At 42.6% G+C, this 14,406-nt stretch overlaps 1 protein-coding gene and 1 long non-coding RNA gene across 3 annotated transcripts in view; one reads left to right on the top strand and one right to left on the bottom strand.

The window, feature by feature from the left end:
* Nucleotides 1–14,406, bottom strand: part of LOC132398425 (PDZ domain-containing RING finger protein 4-like) — a 470,759-nt gene that overhangs the window by 265,760 nt on the left and 190,593 nt on the right. The gene's annotated exons all lie outside the window — the stretch shown is intronic.
* On the top strand, nucleotides 7,122–8,434 carry LOC132398427 (uncharacterized). Its single transcript, XR_009513656.1, has 2 exons — nucleotides 7,122–7,455; nucleotides 7,722–8,434. It is a non-coding gene; the product is annotated as an uncharacterized LOC132398427 (long non-coding RNA).

Here is a 14,406-nt window from a genome sequence, read left to right as displayed (position 1 = left end):
GACTGGAAACACCTCGGAGACTCGGACACGGACTGGAACCTCCTCGGAGACTCGGACACGGACTGGAAACATCTGCAGTTTGCCTGCTTAATCTCAGTCACCTCTGTTTAAATGTCAATGTTCCCAAACAACTTACCACAACTTTCACAAGCCTCCACTCCCATTGCTCTGTCATCTCAGCACCAGAGTACGCAGTTCATGGCCATCTTTATTCAAAACACCCAAACCACTTATACACTGAATGGAAGCTGGAATGCCCTGACTGAGCAGTGCACCAAGGTCACAATATTAAGTAAATAGGCAAGCACTTCATTTCATAGGCTCTGGACTACATTGCTGAGAGATGGGATTAGTATAGATGAGAACATGATGGTTGATATGACCACAGTAGACTGAAAGGCCTGTTTTAGCATTGTAAGACCTATGCCAAGTCAAGCTTCAATTCTTTAGCCATCCAAGAGGGAAGAAAAATAACAATACATTGCAATGGACTTTCAATGAATGGATCGCCATTAATTGTCTGGTCACTCCTGTGGTCAGTTGGATGAAATCTTACAAATGGCAATATCTTGATTAGAAAGTAAATAAAACAATTCAATGGAGTTGTTGATCCCAGGATTTTGTACATGACCCTTGCAGGAACTACTGAACCATTAATTCTTGGTGGAAGATGATCAAGGTTAGGTTCTGGACCCAATATCTGAATAATTTGCTGAACTCATTGTAGTGTAGCTCTCTCGAATTATTATCTTTCTGTCAATTATTGAACAAGTCTCAAACCCGACATGGAGAGAGAGAACTAAATGCAATAATTTTGCTGCCAGCTACAACCATCTCCTTATCATAGAGTCATAAAGCACAGAAACAGACTCTTAGATACACCAGATACATCAACAATGTACATCAATATTAATCCTATCTGGACCCCAACCTTCCATGCATTGGCAATTTATAAATATTGATGCTTTTTAAATGTTGTAAGAGTACCTGCCTTCGCAAATTCCTCAGGCAGAACATTTAACATGCAACCATTTTTTTTTGTGGGAAAAAATCCACCTCATTTCTCTCTAAACCCGTACCTCTATTCCTCTTGTTAGAGACACCCCACCATGAGAAAAAAGAAACATGATTATCTTTTCCCCTCATAACTGTTCTAAAAGCAGTAAGTTCCAGATTTGAATCAAATTGCAATTCCTCTATTTCCTTCTCGCTATCTAAATCCTCACTCTTTAACGGTTAATTTGACCATTATGAGAGGCCAGCAATATAATGGGAGCAGTAAGTCACTAATATAATCTTCTATGCATCACGTTGTTTCTGGAGTCATCCAATTCCCAAATTTAAATTATTGATATACAAGACATGCTATTCTCCTAGAAAAATGATTCCACTTTTCAAAAATTAAAATTTGCTGTGAAGGTATAACTGGCTGTCGTTTCACACATAACTGAAAAGGGGTTATGAGGTAATGATGCACATTAAACTACCCATTTCTCTTTTATTAGAAATGTCTTAGGCATAAAACTGAAATAAAATCAGATCTCAATTAATCTACAACCAGCAGATACCGTTCTCAAAATTACACAGAAACAAAGCATTTTCCTTTTTCACTCAAATCCCACTGAACTACTTACACATCAATCTCCATGAGAGAAAATGTTACCATGGGCTATTATAGGCCGACTGCTCCTTTCCCTTCAGGAGGTGAGCAATTCTTGGGCAATGCCACTCCATTAACAGCAACTGAATAGTGATTGAGCACAGATTTGAATTGTTTGTTGGGCTAATTCCACTCACTACAGTCCAAGAAGGTGAGGTGAAAATAAATGCTCTGATAGGGAAACTCTTGGGAAAGAGGGTAAGAGCCATAGAGTGATGTAGCAAGAATGTTATAAGACCATAAAACATAGGAGCAGAATTAGGCCGTTTGGCCCATCCAGTCTGCTCCGCCATTCAATCATGTCTGTTCCCTTTTTTCCCCTTCTCAGCCCCACTTCCTGGCCTTCTCTCCGTAACCTTTGATGCCATGTCCAAGCAAGAACCTATCAGGTTCTGCCTTAAATACACCCAACAACCTGGCCTCCACAGCTGCCTGTGGTAATAAATTCTACAAGTTCACCACCCTCTAGTTAAAGAAATTTCTCCGCATCTCTGTTTTAAATGGACACCCCTCTATCCTGAAGCTGTGCCCTCTTGTCCTAGACTCTCCCACCATGGGAAACATCCTTTCCACATCTACTCTGTCTTTCAACATTCAAAAGGCTTCAATGAGATCCCCACTCATCCTTCTAAATTCCAGTGAGTACAAACGCAGACGTTCCTCATATGATAATCCTTTCATTCCTGGAATCATCATTGTGAACCTCTGAGCCCTCTTTATTGCCAGCACACCTTTTCTTAGATGAGTCTAAAACTGTTCACAAGACTCAAGGTGAAGCCTCACCAGCGCCTTATAAAGCCTCAGCATCACATCCCTGTTCTTGCATTCCTGTATTATGGTGGGATAGAAGTTTGCTGATGATGCCACTATTGCTGGGGGAATCAAAGGTGGTGACAAATCAGCATATAGGAGGGAGATTGAAAATCTGGCTGAGTGGTGCCACGACAACCATCTCTCAGTCAATGTCAGCAAGACCAAGGAGCTGATCACTGACTTCAGGAAGAGGAAACTGGAGGTCCCGTGAGCCAGTCCTCATCGAGGGATTAGAGGTGAAGAGGGTCAGCAACTTTAAATTCCTCAGTGTTATCTTTCAGAAGGTCTGTCCTGGGACCAATAAGGAAGTGCCACTATAGGGAAAGGATGGCCGCACTTCTACAGTACTTCCTTAGAGGTTTGCAAAGATTCGGCATGTCGTCTGAAACTTTGAGAAACTTCTATAGATGTGTGGTGGAGATCATGTCCTGGCTGCATTATGATTTGGTATGAATACCCCAACTCACCTGAATAGTAACGCCTATAAACAATGGTAGATACAACCTAGTCCGTCACAGGTAAAGTCCTTCCCACCATGAGCACATCTACACGGAACAATGTCGCAGGAATGCAGCATCTATAATTAAGGACCTCCACCAGCCAGGCTATGCTCTCTTCTCACTGCTGCCATCACGAAGGACATACAGGAGCCTCAGGACACATACCATCAGGTTCAGGAACAGTTATTATCCCTCAGCCATCAGGGTCTTGAACCAGAGGGGATAATTTCACTCGCCATCATTGAACTATCTCCATAATCTGTGCACTCACTTTCAAGCACTCTTGTCAAGTTTTGATATTTATTGCTTATTTATGATTATTATTTCCTTTATTCATTTCTTTCTGTATTTACAGCTTATTGCCTTTTGCATTGGTTGTTTGTCAATCCTGTTGAGTGCTGTTTTTCATTGATTCTACTTTGCTTCTTGTATTTACTGTGAATGCCCACAAGAAAATGAATCTCACGGTTGTACATAGTGACGTGTATGTCCTCTGATGATAAATTTACTTTGAACTTCGGTGGAAGTATAGAATTTGAAAAATAATAACCTTCAGCTTTGGGGGAAACACAGGTGCTGAGCAGAATCCCACTTAGACATATGTGGCTGTGACAATCCTCTGATCTAAAGAGCTACAAGGTCCCAATAGAATTTGGCAGCAAACTGGCTTCAAAATATTTGGACCTGGGAGATTTAGCACGCTGATTAAATCACTATCATTGCAATATGTCCAGACAAGTCTGCGGCTATTTCTGAGAAAATCTAGGCTCTCATTAATCTTGTAGCTGGCCTGCTCTCTGTCATGAAAGCCAGGTCTTGCTACTCACTGCTGGAGGGTACAGTCCAGTCTGGTGTCCTGCATATTCCAGCTGAAATCCAGCAACACCAGGACAAATGCCAACAAATCAGAATTCCTGACTGGCATCCAGGAAAGGAATCTGAAAGCAAAATACTGCAAAAGCTGTGAATCTGAGATAAATCCAACAGATATTGAAGAAAGTGAGTTAACAGATCAGGTTAATAACTTCTAAGCAAAACCTCTCCAGTTCTGGCGATAAATCACATGCCATAACATTACTTGTTTCTTTCTCCAACGGATGCTTCCTGATCCGCTGTGCATCTCAAAGCTTCTCTATTTTTAATCCATTCAAGCATCCCTGGAGGCATGATGCTGACAATGGTGCTAAATCATCAGCTATTCATCACTGCCGCCATTACGGGACAGCAGATGCTTCTTCAATTGTCAACGGATGATTTTGGTGGACTTTCCAGGAGGATTTAGTAGACAGAACTCCTTGCATCATCCCATGCCCTACTAAATTTTTGCCATCATCTGTTCTCCCCACATTGCCCATCAACTTTCCACCCCTCCCCCCCCCACCCCAAGATTCTAACAGTTACAAACTAGGAGCAATTTAGAATGTACAATGAACCGACCAACCAACATGTGTTCAGGAAGAAAAGGGAGCACCTGGAAGAAACAGATAGCCACGGAGAAGAAATGAAATCCACAGACAAGACCACAGGTCACTGGCACTGTGATGAGGCTGCTTGACTATGTTGTCCACAGTGAAGGTGGGGGGGTGATAGGGAGGTTTTGAAGAAGAGACAGAATGAACCACTCAAGATGGAACCTGGCGTTCCATGACCAACATGGAAACTAACCTTGTGTCACTAAGGATTGGATAAAAAATGTAAGGAGACTCAGGTGTTGACAATGAGCAAAGCAGTAATTAGCCTTTGATTGGGAACAACTGATGAGAAAACAACATGACCGTGGGATAATCTTGTATGGGAGTTGTACCTTTTGTCGTAACCACCTGCAGCTTTACTTCCGTGTCTTGCTTGTCAATGCAAAGTTAATAATTGCAGTTGTGTTCATCTCTTCTATAAAACTGAAGGCCAGAAAAAAGCCCCAAGAGTTGAGAGCCACAAATTCTGCCACTGACACTAACTAGCTAAGTTACTGAAATGCTAATGAGAATCTAGCTGGCAACTATATCATGTCACAAGCTCGCTTCTCGACAGGCTGTCCATTAGGAAATTTCATTTGAGAACTGACACAATCTACTGAATGTGACGATGAGGTGCATAATCTTCAACAAAATCCCAACAAGCAGTCTGTTGAAACCAAGATGTTATTTCTAACTAAAGCTGAGAACCAAAAATTTGCCAAGTTCTTCTCACCTATAGTGGAACTAAAAAGCCATATCAGGAGCCACAACCGTGAAGTATCCCAAAAGAAATGCTCAGCAGTAGGAGTAGCAGGTGTGAGGAAGACTCGTTTCAGTCAGACAGACAGACAGACATACTTTATTGATCCTGAGGGAAATTAGGTTTCATTACAGCCACACCAACCAAGAATAGTGAAGAAATATAGCAATATAAAACCATAAATAATTAAATAATTAAAAAGAATTATGCCAAGTGGAAATGAAGTCCAGGACCAACCTATTGGCTCAGGATGTCTGACACTCCGAGGGAGGAGTTGTAAAGTTTGATGGCCACAGGCAGGAATGACTTCCTGTGATGCTCAATGTTACATCTCGGTGGAATGAGTCTCTGGCTGAATGTACTCCTGTGCCTAACCAGTACATTATGGAGTGGATGGGAGTCATTGTCCAAGATGGCATGCAACTTGGACAGCATCCTCTTTTCAGACACCACCATCAGAGAGTCCAGTTCCACCCCCACAACATCACTGGCCTTATGAATGAGTTTGTTGATTCTGTTGCTGTCTGCTACCCTCAGCCTGCTGCCCCAGCACACAATGGCAAACATGATAGCACTGGCCACCACAGGCTCGTAGAACATCCTCAGCATCGTCTGGCAGATGTTAAAGGACCTCAGTATCCTCAGGAAATAGAGATGGCTCTGACCCTTCTTGTAGACAGTCTCAGTGTTCTTTGACCAGTTCAGTTTATTGTCCATTCGTATCCCCAGGTATTTGTAATCCTCCACTATGTCCACATTGATCGTCAGGATGACGATCTCCCTTTAGAAGTCACTCTCTCTCTCCCCAAGGATATGATCTGACTTGCTGAGTATTCTTTGTTTTTATTTCAGACCTCCATCATCTGCAGTTTTGTTTTTGCTGTGACTTATCCAAATTCACCTGACAGAGGTTGTATGAAACAGTCGTACCTTACTCATTTTTGAAGAGTAGACTTCTGTACTTTTTGAAGCTGCTCTGCCATTCAGTTACAGCATTATAAGAAACTTTACTCCACAAACATCAATAGGTGGACACACATCCTTCCTCACAAAAATTCATTAATCTTTTCAAAGCTCCTGACCATCTCCACGTATCTTTAAACTAATTTCCACTCTCCTTGGTCTGAAAAACACGTTGTTATTAACAACACGCTGGAGGTTATTAACCTTCCTTCCCCAACATGGTCTGTACTCGCCTCAAATACTACATTCCCTCGCTGTTTGATTCAGAACCTGTGGAAACAGTTTCACATCTCCCCTCCAAGGAATCTGCATTTTAAGCAACTTGATTGAATCACTGCTGAATTTTGTATGGAGGGGATACAGGCAAGGTCAGCAGAACTAATGCACAGCAGGTTGCTTGGGCAGAACAGTGATAATGATAGCAGTGGAGAGTCAGGATTCAAATTCTAGAATTTATTGGACTATGTTACTTCAAGTACAATCACCCCAGGTGCAGTCAAGCATTTTAAATCTTTAAATAATTTACGTGTTACATAATGACATGAACGCAGTTCGCTCTGCTTTGTCCCCCACTCACTTTTGCTGAAACTCATTTGGATCACGGAGATTCAAAGTGACTTTATTTTCCTTATGTAAATGCAGTTTAAATATATCTGTTTACACAAGACATTATATTGTGAGACTGCCCTTAAGCACCCATCAATGGCACATGAATGCGAGTCAAGGATCTAATTCAGAGCAAGCACCGCGGGCTATTGAGTCTTACAGCCTGGGTGAATGGTCTCGCAATGAGAATCAACGTGCTACTGTTTGACAAAGTCTGCTGTCAGCCAGGTAGCAATTAGTGATAGCTGTAGAGCAGATTGCTGAATTACTAGCAGGGTTGTAATTGCCTGACGGTACTATAAAATCACTGGAAGAATAGTACTGGAAGGCTTACACGTCAGTGGATCTGGATGATGATGAAACTCTCTGCCTTCATTCACTGTTTCAAAAGACACAATGCTCCCTCAGTCAGGTTTCTGAAAACACTTGACAGCAGTTCTCTTCAATGGAAAACATATACAGTACTTCACAGCTTAGTGAAATAGGTTGCACTGTTACTCAGTATAAACATTTCGTCTGACTTGGTTGTGACTTTAATTGGGCCTTGAATTTGGAAGGGAATGCGGAAAGGCATGATTGCCAGTCAGGGCAACGTGTTTATAAGCATTTAAAAGGAATCATAAAAGAGCTGGAGAAATATGAGAGTCTGAGCCAGAGACTGGAGGAGGAGGCCCAATGTCTGCAACTCTGCGAGCCCAGGTGAGAGACATGAGGCCTGGAGGCACTCTATGTTGGGGGTGGGGGGAGAGAGAGCGAGAGGCAGGGAGGGGGAGGGTGTGTGTGTGTGTGTGTGTGTATGTATGTATGTATGTAGGAAGGATGTGAAAAAGGTTTGTTTTGCTGCTGTTTTTTCCTCATTCTGAGCTTAGGAGGGAGGGTTAATGGCCCTTAATGGCAACTCCTTTGCTTGCATTTTCGGCAACAGCTCTACTTCCATCTTTAAAATCTCTACTTTTCCCTTTCAGGATTCTTTTGAAGACCCTGAACCGGAGTTACACACTGACTATGGTTCTCTGCGGGAATGGGACCCATTCTCGGGTTTCACGACTGGCCGTTGTTCGGCACGCCAAGAGCTCGGCCTAAGAGTTCGGCTCACCTTTGTAGGCCTAGGGTCTTGTGGCTCTGAAGATGGACGGATCAAAGGTTGCTGTCACAGCAGGTGATCCATGCGTCTTCGAGGGAGTCAGAAAATCTACGGCTGTCTGCCCAGAGACCCAAGATCTTTGGGCACAGAGCTCAGAAAAAGCAACGCAATGGACTTTTAACACTGTAAACCAGTGAGTTGTTAGTTATGTCTCCTCTCTCATTGTGAAACAGAGACATCACTTTCTCCCTTATTAGGGAGAGAGAGAGAGCCCATGGTATGTCGAATGCCGGGTGAAATGCAAAGTCTTTGGAAAACTGCAAGTCTGTGCCTTTACTGTTCCTTCGCTCAGGCTTGAGTGCTTGTTGGCGGGTGCTTTTTTTGCCGGTGGGGGGGAGGGTCAATTGTTGCTTGCTGCCGCTCACGCGAGGGAGGGAGAGAAGTTGGGGGTAGGGGACTTTGGGATCCTACCATATAAGCGTCATCCATTCTTTGGGGCACTCCTCTGTTTTCGTGGATGGTTGCAAAGAAAAAGCTTTTCAGGATGTATATTGTATACATTTCTCTGACATTAAATGTACCTTTGAAACCTTCTGTCATTGCTGTTGCTGCTTGCATTGTTCTGTGTTGAGTGTTGTATTATATTATTGCTGCATGGAACACTGTGGGCATGCTATTTGGCACCAGAATGTGTGGCAATGCCGCCCCAGCATATCCTTGGGTGTAATGGTTGTTAATGCAAATGGTACATTTCATTGTATGTTTCGATGTACATCCGATAAATATGAAATCTGATCTGAAACCTAATATTATGCAAAACCTCTCTCTGTCCCTGAAGGCAAAATTGCAAAGCACCAACATAATGGTCAACTGGCTTGCTTTCACTCAAGTTCACCCACTGAACAATTCTCGGTTTTTTTCTCCCTTTCTCGTAGTTCAGTCTAGTATTAGCATCTCCTCAGTCAGGCATTTGTGAGCTCACACCTCATTACAGTACACATCGTTCTGTCACAGTACAACATGCTGCTCTATAGAGAACAAGCAGACAATGTCTCCAGGCTCTACTGAAAGTAGGGCTCCAATTCCACCTAGTGTTCAGGTCCAATATATTTCTCTCTTAATCAAAAGCCCTCATTGACAGAGCTACTCCTAGGTAAAAACATCAGCATCATTGCTAACATAGCCATCACTGCAAGCCAGTAGCTAAACACATTTGAATCATTCCAAAACATTCCAATTGGTGCGGCACTTTTGCATGGTATTGCCGATCCTCCTGAATGGAAAATCCTACAAAAAGAAGTTGATGAGCTCCAGTTGTATTTTCATTCCTATTCAATGGAAAATATATTTTTTTTTAAATAGTGGATACAGCCCAGTCCAGCACAGATCCATTCCCATCATTGAGCATGTCTACACAGAGCCTTGTTGCAGGAAAGCAGCATCCATCATCAGGGACCCCCACCACCCAGGACATGCTCTCTTCTCACTGCTGCCATCAGGAAAAAGGTACATGAGCCTCAAGACTCAACACTACCAGGTTCAGGAACAGTTATTACTCCTCTTGAACCAAAGGGGATAATTGACCTCGCCTCATCATTAAAATTTTCCCACAAACTTTGCACTCATTTTCAAGGACTCTTCATCTCCTATTCTCAATATTTATTACTTATTTATTTAGCTAGTATCATCATTTATTTTTGTATTTGCACTGTTCGTTGTTTCTTTGCACACTGGTTGAACACCCAAGTTGATGAGGTCTTTCATTGAATGTGTTATGGCTATTGTTCTATGGATTTATTGAGTATGCCTGCATGAAGATGAATCTCAAGTCATATATGGTGACATATACAGAGCCGAGAAAAACTATTCCCCCTCCCTTTGAAGCTTTCATGTTTTATTGTTTTACAACACTCAATCACAGTGGATTTAATTTGGCTTTTTTGATACTGATCAACAGAAAATGACTTTCTCGTATCAAAGTGAAAGCAGATCTCCACAAAGTGACCTAAATTAATTACAGATATGAAACACAAAATAATTGATTGCATAAGTATTCACCCCCCCCTCCCCTTTAATATGACACACCAAATCATCACTAGTGTAGCCAGCTGGTTTTAGAAGTCACATAATTAGTTAAATGGAGACCTGCATGCAGTCAAGGTGTTGCAATTGATTGTAGTAAAAATACACCTGAATCTGGAAGGTTCAACTGCTGGTGAGTCAGTATCCTGGCAATAACTACACCATGAAGATAAAAGAACACTCCAACCAACTCCGTGAAGAGATTATTGAAAAGCACAAGTCAGAAGTTGTATACAAAAAAAATTTCCAAGTCACTGAATATCACTCGGGGTACAATTAAATCAATCATCCAGAAATGGAAGGAATATGGCATAGTTGTAAATCTGGCTAGAGCAGGACATCCTCAAAACTGAGTGACTGTGCAAGAAGGGGACTAGCGAGGAAGGCCACCAAGAGATCAATGACAACTCTGGAGGAGTTACAAGTTTCAGTGGCTGAGATGGGTGACTGCACATACAACAACTGCTGCCCAGGTGCTTCATGGGAGTGTGACAAAGAGAAAGCCGCTGTTGAAAAATACTCACATGAAATCTCGCCTAGAGTTTGCCAGAAGGCATGTGGGAGACTGAAGTCAGCTGGAAGAAGGTTCTATGGTCTGATGAAACCAAAATTGAGCTTTTTGGCCATCAGACTAAAAGCTACGCTTGGTACAAGCCAAACACTGCACATCATCAAAAACACACCATCCTTACCGTGAAGCCTGGTGGTGGCTACATCATGCTATGGGGATGCTTCACTGCAGCAGGCCCTGGAAGGCCTAGGAAGGTAGAGGGTAAAATGCAGCAAAATATGGGGAAATTCTGGAAGAAAACCTAATGCAGTCTGCAAGAGAACTGCAACTTGGGTGAAGATTTTTTTTCTCTGGCAAGACAATGACCAAGCATAAATCCAAAGCTACACAGGAATGGCTTAATAACAACAAAGTTAATGTCCTGGGGTGGCCAAGTCAGAGTTCAGACCTCAATCCAACTGATAATTTGTGACTGGACTTGAAAATAGCTGTTCACTCATGATCCCCATGCAATCTGACAGAGCTTGGCAGTTTTGTAAAGAACAATGGGGAAAAATTGCAGAGTCCAGATGTGCCAAGCTGATAGAGACCTATCCACACAGACGCAAGACTGTAATTGCTGTCCAAGATGCATTTAAATACTGACTTGAAGGGAGTGAATACTTATGCAATTACTTTGTGTTTTACATTTGCAATTAATTTAGATCACTTTGTAGAGAGCTGTCTTCAGTTTGACATGAAAGAGTCTTTTTCTGTTGATCAGTGCAAAAAAAGCCACTGTGATTCAATGTTGTAAAACAATAAAACATGAAAACTTCCAAGGGGGAGGGGGTGAATACATTTTATAGGCACTCTACATACTTTGATAATAAATGTACTCTGATTTTTTTTGCCTTATTTTGTTCTCCATTTAAGGTACCGCCTCTCTGATCAGTTCCAATATGACAGTCTCGTGGAAAGAACTGCAGTAGCATGCCCAATGCAGTGACTCTATGCCTACAACCAGAAAACAATTCAACTAGGATACTCAGGTTAGAGACATAACCACAAAGCAGACACCAACTCTGGCTGATATTCCAATTGATTCTGGCTGCTAGCAGTGTTTAACCATTTAGGAATTTACATCCAAATCTAATCCTGCCCTCAAACACAGTGGAATGACTGGAACCATGATGGGAATCCTAGCTGCTATTTCTTTTTTAAATTATTCCTGTCCCTGGCATAACTCGTACAGACAGGGTGAAGTCAGCTAGCAAGGAATTTTATAGCAAGTTGGGTGTAGCTCAAGAGCTGCACGCATACCACTGGGTCTGAAAGCCACGGGTTTCGGTCTCTGTCTAAAGGGCCATGCTGACATTCCACTGCAGAACTGAACTGGCTTTGCACACTTGTCTCATTTTATCTCAAATTAGATCAGGTCCCTGGACCAGCAACACAAAACAACATCTTGCCATTTACTTGCGGCTGCTTAAGGGAGTTTCTAATGCACAAACTGGCTCTTGCAGTTTCGACAGGACAATTCAAAAATGTTTATTTATTGGTGTGTTACTGTCACATCTGCCAAGGTCAGTGAAAAACTTTTTTTTTATGCCACCCACACAGAGTACTTCAAAACCATAATTACATTGAGGTAGTACAGGGTAAAGAATAACAGAAAACAGAGTGTGGTGTTAAAAGTTACAATGGAAGTGCAGTGCAGTACACAAATAAGGTGCAAGGCCATGACAAGATAGATTGTAAGGCCAGGAGGATATTTATCACATCCATTTAATAGCCTCTGTTTAACAGAAGGCTGGAAGTTGTCCTTGACCCTGGTGGTACCTTCCTTCAGCTTTTTTCATCTTCTGCCAGATGGAAGGTGGAGACAATGTCCGGGGTGGGAGGGGGATTTGATTATGGTGGCTGCTTTTCTGAGACAGCAAGAAGTGCATCAAGAGGTGGGGTTGGATTCCATGATGTGCTCATCTGTATCTGCCACTCTGCAGTTTCTTACAGCTTCGTGCTGGTGCGCTTTCTTGGCTATGGTGTTGCTTGGTCATAAAGTGAATTCGGATTTCCCGAGGCTGTGACACACGTAGACAAATTCAGCTGACCATTGCCGTAATGACTCTCTGAAATACTTGGTAACTCTGCCTTCAGCGGCCACCCCCCAAAGCCATGTTAGCTGATTAGTAGAATAAACAGAGATATTGAGCAGGCCAATTAAACCAAGCTGCTTTAACTCACAGAAAAATAAGTTGTTTACAAATTTGGTTAGCAATTAAGCTATTGCGGCTGTCTGGTCATGGACTGTGCGTGTGATAAGCAAAAATGCTCAGCAGACACAAATAACTCACTTAGCACAGCACAAGCAAGACAGACCTTCAGCAAACCCAGTGATGAGGAACAGGATGAGGGCAGCCAAGTGAAGATTTACAAAATAATTAGACTAAGACTACAGCCAGTCTGGACACGTTCACGCATTTCCTTAATATCATTCTCAGTTTATAATAAAAACATAAATTGCAGTAATAATGATACCATCTATTTTCAGAAGCAATGTGGAACTGGATGAGCCATGAGGATGTGAATTATGATGGTCTATCAAACAGGAGAATTTGGTATGAAGTTATTTTAGCCGAGTTATCTATCGTACAGGGCTGTGAGCAGCGACAAGACAGTGTGCAAGAGAGAAAGTAGATTGTAGTTGGGTGCTTTATAAATGTCTTTCATATACTCCTTACCATACAGGAGGAGGCCATTCTGCCACTTAAGTCTATATTGGCTTTCACAGCGATCTTGTCAACCCTCATTTATTTTCCTGCAAACTATTCTCTCGAGCACGTAAACACCCCATACCATTATTACACAACGGGCAATGCACAGTAACTACTTAATCTATCAGCCACCATATCACAAGACACAGGAGCAGAATTGGGCTTTTCAGCCCATTGTGTATGCTCTGACACTCCATCAAGGCTGAGTTACTATCCCTCTCAACCACAATCTCCTGCCTTCTCCCCGTGAAATTTGACCCCTTACTAATCAATAATCCATCAAACTCCACTTTAAGTATACTGAATGACTTGGCCTGCACAGTCATCCGTGGCATTGAATTCCACAGATTTATCTCCCTCTAACTAAAGAAAAATTTGTCCTTATCTCTGTTGTAAAGGGGCATTCTGAGACTGTGCCCTCTGGCCCTAGACACCCACTATAAGAAACATCCTCTCCATATCCACTCAATCCAAACCTGTCAATATTCACCACGTTTCAATGAGATCCCCTCATTGTCGCCACTGTAGTTGTGCGACAGCTCACTGGTAGATCAGAAGGCAAGAAATACAACTAAGAACATTACTAATTACACCTTTTCTGAAGTACATTGTGGTCAATAATCACTGCAAACAATGCAGAAGCTGATTCGAAGGGACGGGCCATGCTGGAGCATCGCATGTTTAAGACGCGGCTGCAGGTGGAGTTGTCATTGCTGTCACTGTTGGAGTGAACAACTTGGACATGGAAGAGTTTCAATGCCCGTCCACCTAACCTGGGTGTGAAGTTGGATTGCTCCAAGCACCAAGCTGATTTGGTGAGATCAAGAACGGCTTTGGGCTGCGCGGCCCAAGGGTGTCACTGCGCTACACTGCAATCCGGGTCCTAGAGCGAGGCACTACTCGATGTTTAGACAAGTTAAACACTGGTCTAGTGAGCCTAGAAAGTCCAAGTTTGGAGGTGAGGGTCCGGCTGATTTTGCTCCCTCACTCTTCCATATTATTCATTCCTCTCTCCCGTGGCTGCCATCTCTGTGAGTTTTGGAGTGTTTGAGCCCTGCTAATATGATTAACTTGAGATCGAGGCTTGGGCCTACTGCTCAGGGTACTCCGGGGAGCAGACCAAAGGTCTCAATCTGGCTCGCAATGCTGGCATTTGCATCTTTTGTTTGCATGCTGTGTGTTTTGTTTGTGCTCTTTCTCCGTGCAGTGGTTATGGT

The sequence above is a fragment of the Hypanus sabinus genome, chromosome 8 (genome assembly GCF_030144855.1).
Source record: "Hypanus sabinus isolate sHypSab1 chromosome 8, sHypSab1.hap1, whole genome shotgun sequence".
NCBI lineage: Eukaryota > Metazoa > Chordata > Chondrichthyes > Myliobatiformes > Dasyatidae > Hypanus > Hypanus sabinus.
The sequence above is the reverse complement of the archived record's forward strand: the minus strand, read 5'-3'. Positions and strand labels throughout refer to the sequence as shown.